The sequence below is a fragment of the Aegilops tauschii genome, chromosome 1 (assembly GCF_002575655.3).
Source record: "Aegilops tauschii subsp. strangulata cultivar AL8/78 chromosome 1, Aet v6.0, whole genome shotgun sequence".
Lineage (NCBI taxonomy): Eukaryota > Viridiplantae > Streptophyta > Magnoliopsida > Poales > Poaceae > Aegilops > Aegilops tauschii.
Genome location: NC_053035.3, coordinates 70,194,008 through 70,207,521, shown reverse-complemented (window position 1 = coordinate 70,207,521; position 13,514 = coordinate 70,194,008).

Genomic DNA, 13,514 nt, shown 5'->3' with positions numbered 1-13,514 from the left:
CTTACGACCCGGCACTTGGGGGCTACATTATTCAAATTGAGATTACATGCAAGTCTCATGTCGCTGCAAGCATGCACCATGACACTGGGGGCTAATGCAAAGTCATTTTTTTATTGGCCTTATTGAAGACCCGACACATCACATTATAATGAGCCGGCCCTTGGGGTCTACCAATTGCTCCTGTCAACAATTCAAGGTACACAAGTCTTAAAACCATTATATTGAAAGGTCCATTGCTCAGTTGGTAAAGCACAAAGCTCTTAACCTTATGGACGTGGGTTCAAGCCCCATGGTGGGGGTTACATTATATGATGTTCTTTTCAAAGAAGTATATATAAAGTACCAGCTCAATATTATCTTACTGAGCCGGCCCTTGGGGGCTACACGTTATTGTTCAAATCTACATGATCATATTCATAAAGTCCCTGCTCATTATTGCATAATGACCCGGCACTTGGGGGCTACATATATGGAGTATTCAGTTTTTAATAGTGGCTGAGATGAACAACATGGATTTCTTCAAAGTGGCAGTAATAATATGGAAACAAGTCTTAAGCCATCACTTTGTTCTGCTCAAGATTTGGGGGCTACAGGTAATATGGATATAAGGGAGAAAAATCTTCAAATTCTCAGTTCTGAGCAAACCAGATTGACCCGGTGTCTGCAACAATTATGACCCGGCGTCGGTAACAATTATGACTCGGTGCCATCCATATTTACAAACCGGTAATTTTGGTAATATTAAACCGGCAAGTTTTACATCTTCAAACCGGTTGAATATCAGATAAGTATTTCAAGACCCATATTTCTTAAATCGGCGCTTTGGAAGCCGACTCAAGTGGATTATTCTTCACAATATTTCTCTGTGAGAAACCAATGTCAGCAAATTGAGTATGAAGCTGGCTTGTTGACCCGGATTTTCTAGAAGCAGAAAATGACAAGGACTTAAGGATGATCAGATGCCGGTTTACAAGAATTCTTAACCCGGAGCGTAATCTGTCAAATTTGTTCTTGTGTTTGTTTTACAGGATCAGTTTAACATGGATAAATCCAAATTAAACTGGGGGCTAATGTCGGGGATATACCCCGCGATGTAACCGGCCGGAGGTATAACCCGGCCGGACTTGGCGGTTTACTTCAGACCCGGCTGAGACTTGACGATTCACTGGCGACCCGTTTGGACCTGGCGGTTTACTATTCATTGGTAATCCGGCAGGCGGGTCAAAGGAGCGACAAAACCCGGTGGCCCAACGGGCGGTTCATGAAGGCCGATTCATACTATGGTGGGCCGGTTTACAAGGAAAGGCATGAGGAATATTTGTCTTACAAGGAGTTAAGACCTGGACTTGTATCCGGTTTGTATTAAAGATAGACTAGTCCTAATCCTAATAGGACTCCACATGTAACCCGCCCCTTCAACATATATAAGGAGGGACAGGGCTCCCCAAAGGGGGACAAGGCAACAATCAATAACCTCTAGGGCTAGACACAATTAGAGGAGAGCCGGTTTACGGCGACTCCCTCATGAGCGTAATGAGATCTAGCCTCAAACAACATGTAGGGTTATTACCGGACGATGTTTCCCGGGGCCCGAAGCTGTCTAAATCCTCGTCTTGTGTCGCGTCTCTCGATTCCGCTCAACCCCTCTCAAGCTACTACATAGATGCGCTGGCCTCACGACTAAGTCCTCACCCTAGGACATCTGCCGTGACAAATCCACGACATATCAAGAGCAAGCAAGAGGCGGAGATCTTCAACGATCTTCCCCTCTTCGATGTAGATATTCTGAATAACTTCATCGATGAATGGTTTGACAATCCCAGCCTCAGCATTGATGATCTTCAGCTGCCAATTGACATCAGTGTCAGCTTCCATGGAGCCATTGCTAATGAGCTGGCTCTAGCTCAGAAGATTGTTGAGCTGAAAAACAAGATTGACTATGAGAAATCTCTCTTCAAGAAGAACATGGCCAAGCTCAGCGTGGCAGATGTTCAAAGCTTCAAGAAAATGTTGCATGAGCTCAAAGAGCTGTTTCACAAGAAGCGTGAAGAAGCAAAAGGTTCAAGAGAGCGGATGAAATACTTCGCAGAAAAATGTGTTCAAGCACACAATGAGGTAGAGAAGCGCAAGGCACTTGGGCGTCCTAGCATTGACCCCAAGATGGCTGCCAAACATAAGAAGAAGCCTGCTGTGGCCCAAGCTGAAGCATCAAGGCAGGAAGCACCTCGCATTGTCTTCCCTGCCAGCATGATAGGCTCGAAGCCCAAGGTCCCCTCAGCAGCTTCAGAACTGAAAAAGACAAGGGCAGCTGAAGCCAAGCCAAGAAGCGCAAGCACAAAAATGCCACTGATGGTGCTCCATCAACAAAGAAGCCGAAGACAAAATCTTCGAAGAAAGAGCGCGCTGCTGCCACAGAGCCCCTTATTGTCGAGCCCATCTCTGTTGCTCGTCCTGCCTCCACCAACCAAGAGCGTCAACTTGTAGTCCACGAGCCTGCTTTCACAGAGGCTCCTGAAGATGAAGAAGTTCCAGTTGTCAACCCCATCACAGCTGAAGACATTGGTCATGATGACAATGTAGAAGATGATGAAGTCCTTCCTCGGATCGAGCACCAACTGGTATCATCGCCTGTTCTTACGAACAGCGAACTCATTAGCATTGGTCGTCCCTTGACGCCAATTGCTCAGGATGCGTCGTGGGCTGATCTCCCTCAACAAGACACCCCAAGTCATGATGACACACCCAGTACACCACCACCTCAAGTCACCACTCTGGTGCTTGATGACGACTACATGGTGTAGACCACTCCATCACCACAGGCGTCACCCACTTTCCGCAGGCTTCGCAAAGGCCCTAGGCCACAGGTCGCCATGTCGAGCATTGCGGAAGGGGAAGCGCCTCAAAACTCAGTAGCACGTCAAGTGTTTCCCGAAGCCACCCCTACCATGAATGTCTCTGAGTCTGAAGCCAAAGCTACTGAAGATATTCCGACTGCATTAGCCAATGACAATCAAGAACCACGAGAAGAAGAAGAAAGAGTTGCCACACCCCCTGTCACTCAAGAAGTTGTTCTCGAGGAGAATGTGTCTATATCCGACCCTCCTGCTACTGAAACGGAGGTTGAAAACATTGAGGTAGCCACAAACAACACTGCTGAAGCCTATGATGTTGTCATGACTGAAGACAATGTGGCGCCTGAAGCTAATGTTGCGCCTGAAGCTAGTGTGCAACCTGAAGCCACAGTCAATGTCGAAGCTACTGTTCCACCCCCAAGGCCTCACACTATTAAGCAGGCATATGATCACGGCCAACTTGTCACTATCCGATGGCCTGTTCTGGTTCCTCCCACAGCTCCCGGACCACAATATGAATACCATGTGGAGCAAAGGCCTCAGGTCCAGAAGCCAAAGCCCAGACTGCCAAGGTTTCTCGGTGCTGCAGCATCGCCAGGATCGTTCAGTGTAAACAGCTTCAGGGCACACAACACCTTCTTTGACAGTGCCAAGAACCCTTACTCAAAGCCAAAGATCTCATCCGATCGCTTCTGGAGCCATCAGCAGCGCAGTTATTACTCATGTGTATTATACAATCAAGGGCGCATCTTTCCTGACATGCGTCTGGACTGTGAAGCCATTGCTGGTCTGCCCTGCTTGGAAGAAGCTCTAGACTGTTTCAGAGATGTTGGTCTTCTGCAGTTCGTCACTGACAAAGAGCATTGGAATGAAGAGCTTCTACTGCAGTTCTATGCCACTCTTCACATTCGTGGCTACAACAGGGATCCGAAGACTTGGGTCCTTGAGTGGATGACAGGTGATGTGCATCATGAAGCTAAAGCTCAAGATATCATCGAGCTTACTTCCCTGCCCACTCAAGGTGAGCTCTATGAACCTGGTTGTCAGCTACACAGGAATGCACTAGAGAGTATATTTCAGAAGCCTAAGCAAAACATGAGTCAGATGCTCAGCGTGATGAAGCCATTGCCACAAGATGTAGAATATCCCAAGGAATTCTTTGTTGAGGACCTTGAGTATCTGCCGCGTACCATTTATCACATTGTGAGGCAAACTCTATGGCCTGTCAAGGGACATTCTCCTGCAGCCAAACTTGAATGCACCATGAAGACTTTGGTGTTCTATATTCTCAATGGCATCAACTTCAATGCTCAAGATTTCTTCATCAGGCAACTTGCTGCATCTGGAGTTGATCTATTTGGCTTGAAGTTTTATGCTCCATGGGTGATGCACCTGATCAAACTTCATTCGTCTGTTGACTATCAGCCCTCAGCACACAACCATCTTATCTTTTTGCCTGAGGTTGATATGTCTGTCGAAGCCATCTACCCTGAGCCTGCCAAGGATCCACTTTATCTTCATAATGTTGATTGCCAAAGCTTCACGCAACCAATTGAGGGAGTTCTTGCTACAACTCGAGTCTATCCTCTGGCTGGAAATATGCGGGCACCTCATCGTGCTCCCACTGAAGCCACTGAAAGCACCATTGCTCCACGGCCTCGGAAGCGATCCCGTGTACTCAATGACCGAGAGCTTCTTGTGGCCTTACATCAGAAACAGGACAGACACCATGACTGGCTAAAGCGTCAAATGCAGAGTATCTTAGGGGATGTCAATCGCATTCGCAACCTTGCCACCAAGAACTCATTCGTAGCTCATGAAGCCTGTCGGCGGTCTTGGAAGAGTCTCACTTTGCTATGCTCTGAAGATGATCTTGGCGAAGATGGCTTCACAGAGCGCTTCAAATTTGATTCCACGCCTCCCCAGAATGTTGTCTTGCATCGGACTCCTTCCATAGAAGACTCTGAGTATTCATCTTCGGCTGCAACTGTTGTTGCAAGAGTCGTCGATGAAGAAGATGACGCCAATCCACCAACAATGGCTTCACTACATCTCGCCACTGCACCAGGCCCTTCTGCACCACCGGACTCCAACATCGACCCTGCACCTTCTGCTACTCCTGATGGGAACAAGTAGACACTCTATGTCTTCAAACCTTTATGGTCCTTACTGACAAAAGGGGGAGAAGCATATGAGTTGATAGTCTTCAAGCGGGTCCATATGGGTGGTTGCTATATTTTTGCCAAGTGGTTACAACTCTCATTTTTGATACATTTGGTTCTTTGGGTTGTAACACTTAAACTCGATGGTCGTCTGCTACGTTTTCTGCTACTCTGTGATGCGATGATAAATTCCGCATGTAGTCATTCCGCAGACGTCCATTTTTCATTATGCATATCATTATCTTAGTTATATCTTTTTATGCATGATGAATTGTCTTCATAAGTTGAAGAGGATCTCCACAAGTAAAACCTGCCATGTGCATTTGCATTCAAGAGCAAACTACTTATATGCACATCTTCAGGGGGAGCCTTTTGCTACTTATGAAGACTATGCCTTAAATCCTTAAACTTTCACATACTTTTATCCCCGTTGAAAACTTCAACCAATTTGTCATCAATCACCAAAAAGGGGGAGATTGTAAGTGCATCTAGTGCCACCCCTAGTTGGTTTTGGAGTATTGACGACAAACTTGGTTGAGGGACTAATGTGTTTGTGGGAATTGCAGGATAACACAGGTAGTAGTCCCACATTGATTCGGTTTACCTACCAGAGATGACCCCTAAAAATGTGTGAAGACATTGAAGACAATGGTGGTCTGTGAAGATATTCACAATGAAGATTATGACTTGAGAAGACATTCACGTGAAGACTATGGAGTACGAAGACATAGTTGTTTCGTAGTTTCCTTTTCTTCTTTGTTGAGTCATAGGAACCACCGTACTGTTAAGTGGGGTCCAAGTGAACAAAGTCAGAGTGACTGAAGTGATGCACAACCAAATCCTATGTCTTCGAGCGAAGACAATGAGAGCAAATCTTATCCAGAGCTGGATGAGTCAGCTTTACTTTTAGCCCAAGTCAAGCTGCCGTGTGTGTTTGAAATCTGACCGTTGGACACGTGTCAGTTCCTTAGTGACCCAGGGTCATTTCGGACAAATCAGGTCGGGTTGCCTCCTGGCTATAAATAGCCCACCCCCTACACCATAAATTGGTGGCTGCTCAGAGTTAGTGCACGGCTTTTGTCGTTTGAGAGCAACCCACCTCCGAAGCATTTGTGAGAGAGATCCTTGCGAGGACAAAGCCCAAAACACCCAGAGCCAAAGAGTGTTAGGCATCACTGAAGTCTTTCTGTCCGCGTGACCTGAAGACTTGTTACACTTGAGGACTGTGAATCCTCCAGCCGGTTAGGTGTCACGTTCTGAGCATCCAAGAGTCATTGTGGATTGCCGGTGAACGAAGTCTGTGAAGGTTTGGAAGTCTACCTTGAAGACTTACCAGAGTGATTGGGCGAGGACTAAGTGTTCTTAGCTCAAGGGGAATAAGGTGAAGACGCGGTCTTCTGAGTTCAATCTCAGCCTCCCTAACCAAACGTACAGTTGTCACAGCAACTGGAACTGGTCCAACAAATCCCTGTCCTCACCAAGCAACTGGTTCTATCTCTTACCTCTCTTTACTTACAGTTTGTATTCGTGAAGTCATTGCTTGCTTGTTTGATCTGATTGGCTTTACTGTGTGAAGACTGTTGTTGTTTGGCTTCATACTATCTTCCATCCTGATCCATACTACCTAGCTGCTAATAGTCTTCAAGCTTTCACTTCATTACTTACTTGACTATGGCTTGTCTAGTGTAGTCTACCTTCCGCTGCATATCAATATGTTCATTTGTATTGTTTGTCTTCAATGCCCCCATGTTTTGAAGACTTTCATAAAAATCGCCTATTCACCCCCCCTCTAGTCGATAACTAGCACTTTCACCACTATTTTTCTAGGAAAAGAATTTAGGCAAGTTTTATTTTAAAGATGATCCCTTCCTAGACTTTTATTGTTGATTATATCTTTTCATTGAAGTGGTCATGTTATATCTTTTCATTCAAGTGGTTCGATTGTGCCCAAGTGGCCTCTTGTTGTTTCCAGGGAATGAAACCAAGTGGCCTATGTTTTGCTGGAATGTTGATTCATTTCCGTTCCGGCAAATTTCAGGTCCTCGATTTGTCCACTTTTTAGCAAAGGTCATGCCGAAATTTTCCATGAATTTCGGCATGACTTGTGCTACAAACTAGGACATATCGAGTGCCTGGGATTTGCCACACCGGGGAGGAGTCAACGTTCCTGCAAAACATAGGCCTTTTTAATGTCATTATTCATTTTATTAGGTCTAGAATTAATTCACTAGATTTAATCGTAGGAAACATGGCTAGCAACGATGAAGGATAGTGTTCTGGTGATTGCGACGACGTCTACCTGGCGGCAGATGAATTTTTGAGCCTTGCCAATGATCAACGGATGTTGTTGCTGGGCCCACCTGTCGCATCGGGGACTGATACCGACATGCAGACCGGCGCTGAGACTGAGACCGGCGCCGACACCGGTGCCGACACTAGCGGAACCGGTCTAGAACCGAAAGCAAAGAGGCCACAACGCCCAAACCAGCTCATGACTACTAGATTGGTGGTCACGGAGATGGACGACGGCATTTTTGAGCCAATAGCGCCCGAGGAAGCGCGATCGTGCTACGGCAATCAAATAGGCTGCATTGTACGGACAACCGCCACCATCAACGATGAGAAACTAAAGAATATAGATAATATGAGGCCCTCCCTCCTAAAGAAGCCGCACCAGATATTCTTGTTCCTGGGCCGGAATGAAAAGGATTATAAAGATCCAGATAAGGACCCGGCAATGAAGAAGATAAACAAACACGCCATGACCAAGTTTAGCGACGCGTTGGCCGCCTGGGAATCAAGGGTGAAACATCGGGTCATCAACAAAAAGGAACCCTACTTCGAGATTGTAAAGGATAATCCGACAATCACAGAAGAGCACTTTGAAATATTCAAGGAGGCTTGCGAGGCCGAAGCTGCCAAAAAAATTGATGTACGTGAAGGGGCTTCAACAGAGGAACATGGGGTGCCACCACCTCGGAAGCCGTGGTTACGGCGGGAAGAGGTCCATATGGGCCAAGGAGGACGCGGAACGCGAGAGTCTGGGCATCCTAGACCCCTTGGCGGACTTCACCATCCCACAGCAGCGTGACGTCCTCAGGGCACGGCACCATTGGGACTCAATCAAGAAGGTTTTCGAGACAGGCCCGGTCACGACGTAGTTCATGAGACTGCTGGTAATTTTAGTTTCTGATCAATTCGACTGGACGTTAGTCATATTTGTAAATGATCCTTGTTCCTTTTGTATAGAGAGCAGCACAGGATTGCGGCCAAAAGCGACTTGCCGTCTGAGGCGTTGGCGAGGCCCAAGTGGGACAATCCATTCAACTGGGTGTTGAACATATTAAAAGGACTCCCGCTGGAGACTCGGCCGTCCTATGGACGCGTGCACGATGTCGGAGACAGCGCCATGTGGAAGAAGTACTACCATGAGACCACGGAGGAGAGAAAGGAAAGACAGAGGTTAACTAAAAAAACATCGACAAGAAGGTTGAGAATGCGGTTGAGAAGAAATCATCTGAGACAGTCGCAACAGCGGTAGCTGCCGCAAAACAGGTGGTTGCATATATGTCTACTGTCTTGGTTTCGGCCGTTTTCAATTGGAGCAGGAAAAATCCAGAAAAAAGTGCAGTGGACTTTCCCCTTGCTGACTTCTTCGGGAGCAGCTCGACTAGCGTTGCACCAGCACCTGCACCTGCTCCCGCACCGGCTCCCGCACAAGCTCCGGCACCGGACGTGCTCGGCGGTGCTTCGTCTTTGGCTGAGCTTGACGCCCTCACGGTATCTGTCACACCGGCCCTCTTTAATAAATGTATAATCTCCTGTTTCCGTTGCCTTTCGGATGTCTCACGTCGCAGACATGTCTTTGCAGACCGACGTAACCCCGTGCACCATATTGTACACCATCGGCGACCAGAAGGTGGACGTGGGGAAGGCGACGATAATGAAGCCGAAGGAACCATTGTTCCACGGCCGGCCGATCCCCCCGGACGTCTTCAAGGTTTCCGTGGCCAGTGTCAAACCGGGCCATGAGAATTTGGCTCCTCCGGTACTAGGGGGATGATGACGAGACCCCGCGGCGGCTTGGTGGTTGCAATGGGTGGGTCCTGTTGTGGCCAAAGTGTCTGCTTCGTCTGGAGACGGTCGGGAGCACACCCATGAGCATGCAGTTAGGTATGAACATCAACACCCCACCTACCCAATTAGCATCGGCTTTCATGTTGGGTGATAGCGGATGGGGTGAGGAAGAGGCTCCATTAGTCGCTGATGACATCGCCATAGATGAGGATGAGGATGACACTCAACAGTATCTCAATACTGGCGCCTACTCAGGGTTTGAGCGTCATGAGTCGGTGCCTGAATTGCCGCGTACGGAGGCTGAACGTATTATAGACGACCTTCCGGTAGGAAAGAAGCATAGGAAGAAATCGAGGAAAGGCAACAACAAAGCTGCTTCTATGATCCAGCCGCCTCAGCAGCCTCGGGTTCAAGACCGTATACATATCCCCGGTGCGGCAAACTGGCATATCCCCGGTGAACCAATCCTACCTAAAGCAACGCTAGGGGCTAGATTGGGCGATCTAAGGAGACTTCATGACGACGTGCTGCGGATAGAGAAAGGCCTCATCGCCTCGAAAAATCTAGGATACCCAATCTACGTGGCATTGTTAGTGATATCGCTTATCGGGAACTTATCGGTCGACCCATGATAAGGGGTAAATCGGCCGATTTATCGCCATATCGGCTGATTGATCAGCCGATTTATCTTATCGGTCAGACAATGGTAAGTGATAAATCATCTGATTTATCGGAATATCGGAAGATATCTTGAACAGTGCTACGTGGTTAACGTGCCGCGGCAATTGTCGTACGTCGACACATTCCCCGCGGAGAAGTTCTTCCTTCGATTCGATTACATCTTCGATATGTTTCACGTGAAGAAGCTGGATTTTACGTTTGTCCGCCTTTATGCCTTGCACATCAACTACCTCATCGGGGTTGAGCAGATACCTTATATCTGTGTCGCTGACCCGTACTTCATGCACGAGGGCTTCTTGGGAGTCTATGCAGAGCACCGTGAATACGCGAGGGACTACATCGTCAGTTTCATGCTCGCCAATAAGGACAAGGAGGCGATTCTCGTGCCTTATCATCCCCTGTAAGTCATCCGCGTGGATATCCTTCCTTCGATTTCAATCATTCATTTACACAGTGGAGGCTAATTAATTTGAGGTGTACTTATTTTGCGCAGCGGCGGGCGCGCCGTCCTCATCATCCTCTACCCCCGACACTCCCACGCTCTTTACTTGGACTCGTCGAAGAACATTAACAAAAAGGATTACACCCACATCAAGTCTGTTCTCGACAGTGCTATGTTTTACTATGGCGTACGGGGTGGAGAGGTTAATGACAAGAAGAAAAGGGACAACAGGCCCGCCTTCGGCCATAAGACCGACTTTTGCTGCATCCAGCAACCGAGTGATTCTCTTAATGATGGATTCTATGTCCTACGCCACATGCTGGAGTACAGACGGGATCATCAGAACCATCGCATGTCACCTACATCCGGCGATGCCCATATTCTGCAATGGGCAAAGAACTTAGGAGATATCGAGGATCATTGACTTTGAGCTGAGTTCTATCACATCCAGCGTGAACTTGCCCAAATCATCATGGAGGAGGTCGTCAAAAAAACAGGGATGTTCTACGAAGAAGGACAAATGTCGCGGGAAGACGTTTGAACACGTGTAGCCGCTCAACGTCTCGACCTGAAGCCTTTCACTAAGCTCGGGGACTATCTCCCTGACTTGGATGGATGGCACGACATGTTGGAGTGATTGTCGATATATGACAATGTGTCCGTTTAGTCCATACTTTCTGTATGACGAAACTTTGAGTTATGCACGACGAAACTTTATTTGTGATGTAATTAAACCGTCCTCCTCGACTAGCGAAGACCACTCTAGTTAGGGCATTTTGGGTACGATGAACTTTGTTATTTATGCTTATGATATGTTGCTTCTATTTTTGCCAAGTCTGTCTCTTTCTGTTGCTCAACTATATATGTTGCATATCATCGACTCATGTGACGATGCAGGTGCATAGATCATCGATGGTGAAGAAGTGCTACACCAGGAGTATACGACGAGTGGCCCGAGTGTCAAGCCCAGGTGTACCGGTTTCCGGCTTCCGAGCGACAGCCAGTAATTAGTTTAGGTTCACGCTAATGCGAGAGCGAGAGGGATATGAACTCATGTACTGCATAGTTTCGCTCTCACTCACAGTGACAGCTCTTCTCGCGTATATCATTGTTTTGATGGATGACGATGTAGTTGCAAGTAAGAGACTTGTATCGCTATTTTTGAGATGATGACGAGACCACTTTGTGTTGGATGATGATTACGATGATGACATGATTTGATGAGACTATTTGTATGTATATGCTATGATTACATTTGTATGTGTATGATATGCTAAAGATTATTGTATAAAGCCTGTTCAAATACAAAACAAATATGCAAAAAAAACAAAAACTAATAAAACTAGCAGTAGCGAGGGGAATAAAGTTAGCAGTAGTGCTCCCTTACCAGTAGCGCGTCCTAGATAAAAGGGCTTCAGATATTAGCAGCAGCGTGTTGCACTAAAGCTCGCTACTGCTAGCCATGTATAGTAGTAGCGTTGGATGACACACGCTACTGCTACATGTTAGCTGTAGCGCCTTATCAGTAGCGCGGCATCCCGCGCTACTGATAGGCAAAATACCCGCGCTACTGCTAGGCTTTTCCCTAGTAGTGCCTTGTGGCTGGTGTGCTTCCCTCGTTGGCCCAATAAGCCGAATAACTCCCTGTGGCCTTCCCGGAACCCCTTCCGATGATCCGATAAATACCCGGTGCATTCCGAAACCTTTCCGGAGACCAAATAGTATCGTCCTATATATCAATCTTTACCTCCGGACCATTCCGGAGCTCCTCGTCATGTCCGTGATCTCATCCGGGACTCCGAACAACATTCGGCCACCAATTCACATAACTCATATAATACTATATCATCAACGAACATTAATCGTGCGGACCCTGCGGGTTCAAGAATGATGTAGACATGACCGAGACGCTTATCCAGTCAATAACCAATAGCGGGACTTGGATGCCCATATTGGTTCCTACATATTCTACTAAGATCTTTATCGGTCAAACCTTTATGACAACATATGTAATTCCCTTTGTCTGTCGGTATGTTACTTGCCCGAGATTCGATCGTCGGTATCTCCTTACCTAGTTCAATCTCGTTGCCGGCAAGTCTCTTTACTCGTTCCGTAATACATCATCTCGTAACTAACTCCTTAGTCACTTTGCTTGCAGGCTTCTTGTGATGCTGTATTACCGAGAGGGCCCAGAGATACCTCTCCGATACACAGAGTGACAAATCCCAATCTCGATCCATGCCAACTCAACAGACACCTTCGGAGATACCTGTAGAGCATCTTTATGATCACCCAGTTACGTTGTGACGTTTAATAACACACAAGGTATTCCTCCGGTATCCGGGAGTTGCATGATCTCATGGTCGAAGGAATATGTATTTGACATTAAGAAAGCAGTAGTAATAAACTGAACAATCATATGCTAAGCTAACGGATGGGTCCTTTCCATCACATCATTCTCCTAATGATGTGATCCCGTTTATCAAGTGACAACACATGTCTATGGTTAGGAAGCCTTAATATCTTTTGATCAACGAGCTAGTCTAGTAGAGGCATACTAGGGACACGGTATTTGTTTATGTATCCACATGTATTTAAGTTTTCGGACAATACAATTCTAGCATGAATAATAAACCTTTATCATGATTAAGGAAATATAATAATAACCACTTTATTATTGTCTATAGGGCATATTTCCAACAAGGCCTACCCCGGACCACATTTTCTCTTTCTTTATTTTTCTTTCTCTCTTCATTTCCACCAATCACATGCAAGTGACCCGATATATAATGGAGAAAATAAGAGTATGACTGCGTGGACAAGCAAATGTGGGCTCAAAACTGACATGCCCGGACACTGACCGGGCGCATCCGCCGACGTTTATTAAGGGCATGTTTGGTTCATAGCCAAAATGTGTGGCTATGGCAGTAGTAGCCTCAATATTGTGACAGCGGTAATGATTGTTCAGTACCCAGAGACCTCGATATAATAATAATTATCATGCTTGAAGTGCTTTGTACTTTCAATAAATTTTCATAATATATACGAGCCTTTAATAAAATGTCATTTCGTAGTAACTATTACCTCAGTATAAAAGTATAATACGATTTTTTGGGCTGAAAACATCTTATATTTTGATACGGAGATAGTAGTTTGCCTTTATGTTAATTTGTGAAATGTTACCTCGAACACTATATGTGAATATGCACCCTAGTTCGGATCAAAGGTGCTGCACGCTCACTTTACTCCAGGCCTTTGACAACCAGCTGTATCCTGAATACCTGACACCAAAAGATGCCC